A 10,538-nucleotide genomic window follows, 5' to 3' on the forward strand; every position below is an offset into this window, starting at 1 on the left:
GTGCCCAGTGTGAATATTAATGCGAGGCAGGAGAAGGCTGCCAGCCACACACAATGCATTCAGATGTTGGCTTTACATAATTATCCTTTTTTTTTTCTCCCGTGTTTTTATGATGCCCAGTCTTGAGTTTCCAGGCCTATCTACTAAATCTGCAGGATTTTTTTTTTTCTGTATCTGGATGACAGCCTAAAATATTGCTGGCCTTCAACCTGGATGAGATTTGTCTCAAAGTGAACACAGGCAACTGGCAAAAATATGAAATTTTATCAGAGTTTTCAAAATTCTATTCACAGCCCACTGATATTTTACTTGGTGATATAGATGCCCACTGCCACTGGAACACATTGTTTTATGTCTCTGTGTAGGAAAAGATTAATAAGGCCACCTATTCTAGCCCAGTGCCCAGGAGTTGCTCTACAGAGCTATCAAATACTGAGTGCACAGTCTAGTAAATATTGTTGGTCTATAATAAATGCACGGTTTCTCTAGATGAAAGCATGTGAGTTGTGGACCTCAAAAGCTGCCGTCGGGTCTGCTTCTTACCTGTTGGGCTGTTTTCTCTAAAGCTAATGAAGTTTCTTAAGTCTGGTCATGGGGCTTTAGGTAGAGGAAAAGTCCCGAAAGAAAGGGATGAAAAAACCATCTGATTCGACACCTTAATATAAATGAATTGTCATCTAATATCCCAAAAAAGAATTTTTGAAAGCCATTTTCCTAGGTTATTATTGATATTGTGACATATTTGTGGGTTAAAGAGAAACAATGGTTTCCAAGATTTGGCAAATGCAGTCTCAAAAATGATAAACTTGGGGCTGGAAAGATGATTTAGCAGTTAAAAGCATGTACTGCTCTTTCGGGGACCTGAACTCAGTTCCCAGCAGTTGTATTCAGGCAGCATACAACTGTCCATCTAACTCCTGCTCCAAGTTGTAGGATGCCCTTGTCCGACCCCTACAAGCAGGTGAAATAATGTGCATATACCCCCACATAGGCGTGTATACTACTGAAAAAAAAATATAAATCTAAGAAATGAAAACTTTACTTCTATTTCAGAGCAAAGAAAGGGAGAATATCTTGAAATATTTTGAAAACTGGAATAAAATGAAAAAGCATTATGTATTTATAGGGATTTGCTAAGATGATTGTATCTGTGGTTGGGAACGCTGTATACCAGTTACTGTTTCTGTTGGTGATGAGAAGTCATTTAAGGGCAGAAAGAATTATTGGGGCACATTGTTCAGTAAAATGCAGTATGTCTTGTTCAGAGGCATGGCAGTGGTTACAGCTTAGACTGTGGCAGTCATCAGTGAGCAAGTAAAAAAGACCATCAATTGACACAGGGCCCCTGGCACGTGGGACAGTGCTGCTCACATTCAGGGTGGCTCTATCTGGCTCAGTTAGACCTCTAAGGAAACACCCTTTCAGGCACACTACAACTTGTACAGCATTAATACCATATATATTTCCTAGCCTCGTTTAGTTGACAATGAAATGAATTCGTGGAGTGCTACTGAGAGGAAGGTCCAGGCAATGGGTCTCAATTTCAAAGGCCTCTGTCCAAGGATTTTAGAATGGGTGCATATACAGTAGAGACACTTGACTTCAATCTATAGTTTTCAACCATGTGTTGAACACTCGGGATTTTTCTTTTCAAACACAAGTAAATGGAGAAATGGATGTGATTTCCCCCTCCTCAACCAAAATAAAGGAGAAAAGAAAAACACAAATCTCTACTAGGAAGAGGAGAAACACACCCTCGACAACACACACACACACACACACACTCACACTTCTCCTTGCCCTCTCCAGCCTGTGAAATGCTCTGTGGCACTGAGCAGAAAAACAATGCCCATGTGACAGAATGCCTATAATCAATGAAGTGACCACACCCAAGAAGAAAGCATTATTACATAGACGACAGACAGCTCAGTGCGTGTTCTCCAGGGAAATGCCACAGACCTTCCTTCATCTTCTATTTCCCTTGCTTCTTATTTTTAAAATGCATCGTGTGGATGATGATAGTGGTGATCTAATTTCTGATGGAAAGCCGGAGAGACATTAGCACACTAGAAGGCAAAATAAGGCTCAAAGACATCTCAGAAGGGTAGAATGAATGACAAGCAAATCCAATAAGGTGAAATGAAATGGGAACAGACAGAAAGCTCCACCTTTAGGTCAATAAATCAAGTCATACATATTCAAGTCAGGATGTAATTTAGCAGCCCAGGTGAGACAGGCTTGGCATTTCTAGGCAACTTTAAGGGACACACTAGTCATGGATAAAAGATGCAGGGTAGTGAAATAGATAATCTTCTATCTTTTGAGAGCCAGGGCTAATTGAACTATTGTCGTTAACAGGCTGCTAAGATTCATTGAGTACTCACTCACAGGCTGTTTCTCTTCTCTTACTATCCATGGCTCTGGTTCATCAAGAAACCCCTCTCTCCTCAGCACCTAAGAAATAAAGCCCAGAAGTGGGGTACTCTTGGCAGGACCAAAGAGCTTTTAGTCATGATTATTGGATGGTCTTAAGAAAATATAGTTTTTTTTAACATAATAAAACAAATGATTTAAGCACCAGAGGTGGTTCGAACTGTAGGACTGTAGTAGCTAGTGATGACAGATGCCAGGTCACTTGACAGTTTCCAAAAGGGGATTCAGTGACCAAATGTGAAAGCTTGCAATAATGATTCGTTGCTTACCACTCTAGTTGGTGGCATGACCTTGGCGAATGGGGCCAAAAACTGAGGTGGACTAAAATCTCAGGCAACCGCAACTTTATTCAGTGTGCCAGGCAATTTATACTCTGAGAGTGAAGAAGAATCGCTTAAGTACGGTATTCAGTCACAAAAACAAGCCACACAGGGCAAAACCATGTTTTTTTCCACAGAGGTTGTCTTAGTTAGGGTTTCTATTGCTGTGACAAAACACTATGACAAAAAGCAAGTTGGGGAGGGAAAGGTTTATTCGGCTTATACTTCCAGATTATAGTCTTTCACTGGAGGAAGTCAAGATAGGAATTCAAACAGGGCAGGAACCTGAAGGCAGGAGCTGATGCAGAGGCCATAACCGGTGCTGTTTACTGGCTTGCTCAGCCTGCTCTCTTACAAAAACCCAGGATCTTCAGTCCAGGGGTATCCCCACCCACAGTTGGTTGGGCTCTCCACTCCTGCATGAATCAATAATTAAGAAAATGACCCACAGGCTTGCCTGCAGCCCAGTCTTATGGACACATTTTCTTAAATAAGGATCCCTCCTCTCAAAAACTTCAGCTTAGGTCAAGTTTTGTAGTTTTCTCTCAAGTGCTCAGCAATCTCCTCAGACCATTCTTGGATGATGTGCTGATAGTACTTTTTTATAAATAATAAGCCACAGTGTAATATCTTTACAAATTGATAGATCAGGTGTAGAGCAAGTTCCACTTACATCATAAATTTTCACAAGCTATCGAGAAAAACTTTCTACCTGGAAATTCTAATTATAATATCTTATCAGTAATCTATGTATGTACCACTGTTTTCCCTTCAGTCCCTCTTCTTGTCTTCCCACACGCATACCAGCCTTCTAGTCTCCCCTTCTCCCTCCCTTATTTTCTTATGCCTGCTCATTTTCTCAATTATTAAGTGCATCCCATGCCAAAGGTACTACAGAAGAAAACCATAACGCTTCTCCAATTTCTGCTGAGCCTCTGGATGGGGATGCAAATAGAATGAGTTGATAGCTTTCTATCTATTGATGTGAGCTATGTACTGCTGGCTCATGATTCCATCCCTAAGGGAGATGTAGGAAAAATGCACATTCGAAATTAGCCTGGACCCGTAGCAAATCTTCGCCCAGCAAAACAAACAAAATATAAGAAGACATATAGGTTAATTTTAGTTGGCATTTCTGGTGTTTTGTTTTGATTTGTTTGTTTTTTAGCGTTTGCAGCCCACTCCATGCTGAGGGTCACATGCATCAACTACAGTGCTTTAGAGGCCAAGCTCCTGGCCCTTTAGCTGGAAAGCTGTAGTAATTACCAGTCTTTCACCATGGTTACCTGGTACTTGTGTTGAAAAGATGGGGAATTCCAGCTGGCAAGTCCTGCTGTCACTTGCTTTTGGTGAGGTTGCCTGACCAGAGGGTTCCTTCGGGTTGTGATTTCTTCTTCCTCTGATGCCAGGAGGAAAAGCAGCAAGGACGCTGCAAATTTACTTGGTTGCTAAGAAATGGGTATGATGAGGGCATCTTCTGCTCACGCCTATGCCTGCAGCCTGGCATGGTCTAGAGAGACAGCCTTAGGGAGGAAGCTTCCACCCCTTGGGCTGACAACTGTGTTTCCATGTAAAGAAAACTCTTGACATTAGTGTGGAGGGGATTTCTCGTGGAGACCAGCAGACAGTAGTTCCTGTTTAAGGGCTGGGCTCTATCTGGAAACTTGCACAGATGATAAAAGCAATTGTAGACAATGATTTTTTTAAACTTAAGACACTGAGCAAGCAAAGCTGATTTTCTCTTTTGGGGCCTTGCATTTTATTTTTCATGTGTTCAGAAATATTATTGTGTTTGTTTTGCGTTTGCTTAGCATTTGAAGGTACAGTCCATCATGGCAGACATCGATGGTATAGCCACCTGAGTATGCAGTAGCAGGGCACACTGCCCTCCAGTGAGGGATCAGAGATAGATGAATGCCAACGCCCAGCCTCCGGTTTCCTTTTCATTGAGTTCAGAGCCCCTGCCCATGGAATGGTATCACTCACATTATGGTGGGTCTTCCCACCCCAGTGACTCTCATCAAAAAACTCCCTCACAAATAGGTTAGGTGGCGAGAAGATGGGATGGAGTGTGAGAGAAGTAGCTTATTGTACTAGATTATATGGTCATGACAATGAGCAAGGAACAGTAGAACAAGGACTCAAACCCTCTCTTTATTGGGACACGGGGTGAGGGGAGCACTGAGGAATAGTTTGATAAGTAAGAGCCAGAATTTCAGGATACTAATCACAGATGATAACAATCTGTGGACTTTATGGGCAGACAGTTATGTATATAGTCTTTTTTCTTTAGTGTCTCTAGATAACCTGAAATTATTGAGATCTGACATTAAATGAGATAAGCCATGATACTCTGTTACCATCTTCATCTACCCCATCACTGTTGTCACCACCAACAAGCAAATCATCATTTGTAGCGTATGTTAGGATGTCATGAAAGACAGCCATGTCTTGGTGCTTAGAGCACTATGTGAAAACACTCATGTGAGGAATTGTGCTAATTTCCCCCAGATTCATCTATGAGAAAAGTGAGACTGTAGTTAGACCAGGTTTGACTGACCTTCTAAAGTCATGTGTTGGTCTCAAACTTTTAGTATTGTCAGCAAATGTTTGAATATAGTATATCCACACTCTTCTTACTATTACGGGTATTTCCAATGCCATTAATGTGGTTGTATGTGACTGGCTTTAGCCAACAGAATAGTGGGGACATGTAGGCAGAGACTTAAATGTGCTTATACACATTGGCTTGCCTTCCATGAGTTGATGAAATAGCATGAAAAGATGATTCCAGACAACTACTTCCAAGCTATGGTATAAATGTAAAATATCCCCCACAGTCTCGTGTTTCAAACACTTTTTTCCTAGCTGGCATTACTATTTTGGCAGCTTAGAGCCTTCAGAAGGTAGGCCTACTGGTAGAGATAGGCCACTGCTGAAGAGGTGATGGAGGAAGTTCATTGGCTAATAAAGAAACTGCCTTGGCCCATTTTATTGGTTAGAACATAGGTGGTTGGAGTAAACAGAAAAGAATGCTGGGAGGAAGAGGAAGTGAGCTCAGACTTGACAGCTCTGCTCTCTGGAGCAGAGGCCATGCTCCCTTCTCCCAGGCAGACCGGGCAGACGCACGCGATGAAGCAAGCCGCCAGGTCAGACATGCTGAATCTTTCCTGGTGAGACCTGTGCTACACAGTTTATTAGAGATGGGTTGATCGGGATATCAGAATTAGTCAGTAAGGGCTAGAACTAATGGGCCAAGCAGTGTTTAAATGAATACAATTTGTGTGTTGTTATTTCTGGTGTAAAGCTAGCCGTGCGGGAGCCGGGCTGTGGGAAGAGGCCCACAGCTCCTTCAACAAAGAGGGACTGCCTTTGAAAGTTTTTGCACATCTCTTGTTTCTGTTTCCTGGTCCAACATGCTATAAAATCCCTCTGTGATACATTATTGACACCATAAGCCATTTCTGCCCTGCAGGGCTGGATGGAAACTTCTGAGACTGTAAGCTAGAATCAATCTCACCTTCAAATTGTTTCTGCCTGGTATTTGGGCAGGGGGATAAGAAAACGAATTAAAAACACGGTGCTATAGAGCTGTGCTGTTGATGGCATCTCCTGGACCTGACCGTGGGGTTTTAGGACTTTGGAGCTGGTTTGTGTGTGGTATGTGGGAAGAGTTTGGAGACATGGGCAAGAGAAGCTCTAAGGTGCTGTAAGCAGAGAAGGATGGGCAATACTAGTAGGTGAGGGTACCTACTCTTGTTCAGCTCAACAGCACATAGATTCTCCTTAAGCCTTGCATTTAATGGAATAGGCTCATCTCGGCTCTAGTGAGCCTGTGTGTCTCTGCCCCTCTCCACCTTCTGGTCTGTAAAGAAGGAATAGCAGTAACAAGTCATCGCCTTCAGGGTAGTTCAGAGATGAGTGAATTGAGGTGACTTTAACTCTATTTTGCTTATTTAGCTTATAGGACTGCAGGCTGGGGAACTGTAATTAGTATGCTACCCCCCCCCCAAAAAATACACCAAGGTATTTGCAAGGTATTTTGTCTTTTCTTGGGGAAACAAGCAGTCCCACTGACAAGACTTTTTAAAAAGAACCCCTTCATCTCATATACAACTTTAGCTTCTCTGCACCCACCCACCTTTGTGCAATGGGATGGTTTCTGCTGTGGTGGGGATAGGAGGACACATGTTCCCTCTCATTCCTCTGCACAGCTGCTGCTTGAGGATAATAAATGCTACCCTGTCAGCAGAGCGCTTTCCTGGGTGTGATTTAAGCATCTTCCTCCTCATAAGCAAGTTCTGCTCCTTTTCTTCCATTTGAAGCCAATTTAATACTTTTGTTCAGACCAGCCGTTATTAATTTCTCTCCTGCACATATTTCAAACTCCTCGCATGACAGTTTTGAGAAACTAATGAAAATTAGAGTGTGTTAGCGTATTGCATTCCTACAGAGACCCGCTAATCCATTCAATTATACTCCTTAATAGTAATGGAGGCTACAGAGGGAAGCTTTGCCTTTATACCTTCTTGCTCCATGGTGTGTGTGTGTGTGTGTGTGTGTGTGTGTGTGTGTGTGTGTGCTCTTCCTTGCTCTGCTTTCCGCCCTTCTTCTCACCTAGGCAGATAGTTGAGGGGAATATAGCATAGTGCGAAGGAAAAGCCATTTGGGGTGCTTTTTTATGAAGTGGCTCTTTCTGAAAATGTATCACTCCTTAACATGAAGCAGGATAGGGGAATCGCACATAACTCACTTATTATGCATCAGGAGGAACATTAGTCCATTTATCTACTTTTCTGAACATCTTCTTGCCCACTAAAGGCTTCAAAGGGGGTGCATGAAGATACTTTTCTCCCCAGATGCACACATTAGCAATTTGATTTTGTTTTAGCGTAGCATAATTACATTGTCTCCATCCATTCTGTAAATCACAGCCCCTTTGGGAATTTCTGTGAAAAACATAATCAGGGAGGAAGGATGCTGGTACCTAGTATGTGATCATGGTTTGCAACTTGGTTCTGTCCAGCAAGACTGGCCCAGTGCTTAACAGCATCATTTTGAGACAGGTGAGTTTGAATAGCTGCGTACACCATGCTATGCCGAGTTAGTCAAGTCATTTTCCCATAAATGAACACGAGGGTCTTAAGTCCTTTGGCCACATATTTTCACAACTTATTATGGAATAAATTAAATGCATATTTATCCTTTCCAAGTCTTCCATTTTAGTATGTTTTTAAATGATGACTTTCTAGAACTTAAGGGCTCTGTCATTAAATTTATTCCAGACAATCTTTATATCCATTTTGATAAAAGAGCACTGAAATATTCCTTTACTAGATAGTGGTGTAGTAGCCCAGCACTTTTAAATTCTTGTGTCAGGTCACTTATTTTCTCATTAAGGTGGACTACTTAAGGTAGATATACAACTGTATCAGCTCATCTTGGTCCATTCTGGGCCAGACATTGCAATGTGTATTATGGTTCCAAAGACAGATAAAGCAAAGTGTCATCTTTAATGAGTAAGTTGTAAGTACATGACAAATGAAAAATTTCTGATTCTAGCTAAACATGTTTGCACTTTTTTTTTTCTAATTCCACAAATTGTGCAAGAAATCTAAAATGTCTAATTTTGATGTGGTCACAATTCTGGGCTAAAACTAAAGCTTGTCGTTGCACAAATCATCTAAATACAAGCCACATTTAATGAAGTTGCTGATTTAAAAAAACTCTGATTCCATCTGATCTTTCGAAATAGCTGCATTTCCAAGAAAAAGTTTCTGCAGCTCTAGCCGCTAGCACCAAGGACTCCGGAGGGGTCAAGGGGAGTGTGGCTCCTGTGTGGGGCCCCCAAGGATCATGGCTCAACCTAACTCAGTGGGCTCATGTTTCTCTCCTGTACCAGAAATGTTTGTCCCTTTTGTTAACCGCAGATTCTCGATGATTCCTGTGAGCAGGAGATTTCCTCCTTCTGTTCCCTTAGGCTTGCTACCTTTCTGAATGGAGGACTTAGGAAAAGTGCTGGAAACGTCTTCCTTTGTGCCTTTTCCTGCAGAGATGCCTATGGGTGAGCCCTAAGTCAGTCGTTCACTCTGTCAGGTTGAGCCACTGTTCTGTGTGGGTTGGCAACCTATATATAAATACCTTCAGCAAACAAAGTTTTTTTTTTGTTTGTTTTTTTTTTTTTTTTTTTAACACTGAGACTAAAATCCAGGGCCTTGAACATGCTAGACTAATACTCTACTGATGAGTTAGACTCGCGACTATACCATAAATCAATTTTAGAGTAGTCTTATTTTTATTTGAAAACTAAGTATATTCAAAATAGATATTTTTTTTTTATTTTTTATACTGGGGATTGACTCTCAGGCCTTTTGTTTGCCATTAAGCCTCTGTTTCTGAGCTATGTCCTCAGTCTTTTAAATTATTTAATTAGTTAGTTTTGCAGTATAGGAAATTAAATTTAAGGCTGCATGAATTCTAGCCAAGAAATCATCCATTCAGGTATATCCTGAACACTCATTTTATTATTGAGACAAGTTCTTGCTAAGTTGTTCAACATGGTCTCAAATTTACAGTCCTCTTGCCTCAAGCATGTGAGTACACGGGATTACAGATGACTACCACTGTATGTGGCTGTCATATGTAAGTTTTGATAGTCATGTAGAAAGTGACCTCTAACTGATAGTTTTTTTCTTTTAGTAAAGACCACTGCTAAACAAGAAGAGAAGAATCACTATAGGCTCTGGGCGTAGAGATGGGCCAAGAGAATAACTGATCATTCGAATTCTGCAGCTGATGCCACATACATTATGGCTGAAGGGTCAATGGTCAAAGTTGGCATAAAAACGAAGCAGAGTTCTGGATAGTCGAGTCACGTTCTGAAAGGGAACCCTAAAGGATCGCTAAATGCTACGAATTTTCCCACATTGTTCAGAATGGTGTAGTAGTAACTTATCCATTGACTTAAATAAGCCAACAGTATCATGTCCAATCTCATTTAAAAGAGGTTAGCTGGAAAGTAGTCTCATAAAAGAAGTAAGATTTTATAGTTCTGTGTTCCCAAAGCATAATATTTCTCATACATCAAAATGTTGCTCACCCCAAAGACCACAGGCTTTGCAAGATGGTGGATGCGTCAGTGTTCTGAGCCTCAAAGTCAGACCCGGGGACTTTGTGTTCATGCGCAAACAGATGGTTATCTCGTTGCTTAGCAAGCAGTTAAGCATTTTTTAATTTAATGTTGACTTCCCTTGTTCTGCATCCTACCCTTCTCAGAATTCCCTTTGAAGATTCCCCGACTCTGGTTGAAACTTTCAAGTGGCATAATAGTATGTTTGGGCTCCTTAATCCTCTGTAAATTTGCTTTAACGTCAGCAAGCGTTAATAATGGCTGGGCAGTGATGGGTGGTGATTACTTTGTTGGGTGAGGTAGGGTGCAGGATCTGAGAAGCCGGGCTCCTTCCCCTGACCCCTAGTTGTGCTGTGTGAGACAGACAGCCTTCAACACTACAAGTGCTCCCTTAAGAACTTTCTTTCCCACTTCCTCCACCCATATATAAGTTTGGGAGCTTCTGGTGAGGCTCTCTATCGTCTATGTGCTAATGGGCACTGCTGTGAGGTCATCAACAGTCCCTCATCACAATGTGTGCAAAAGAGCAAGTCACCCTATCCCATGAGGTAGAGTGCTCGTTCCGGTTCAGAGAGCCTCAGAGGAAGCAGGAACACAGTTCAGAATTTCCAAGCCTTTTCCAACGAGGCCTTTGTCTGATAAAACTTGTTAGTTCC

Source organism: Microtus oregoni, unplaced genomic scaffold, assembly GCF_018167655.1.
Source record: "Microtus oregoni isolate MIOR12 unplaced genomic scaffold, Mior012 000033F_ref0000390, whole genome shotgun sequence".
NCBI classification, from domain to species: Eukaryota; Metazoa; Chordata; class Mammalia; order Rodentia; family Cricetidae; genus Microtus; species Microtus oregoni.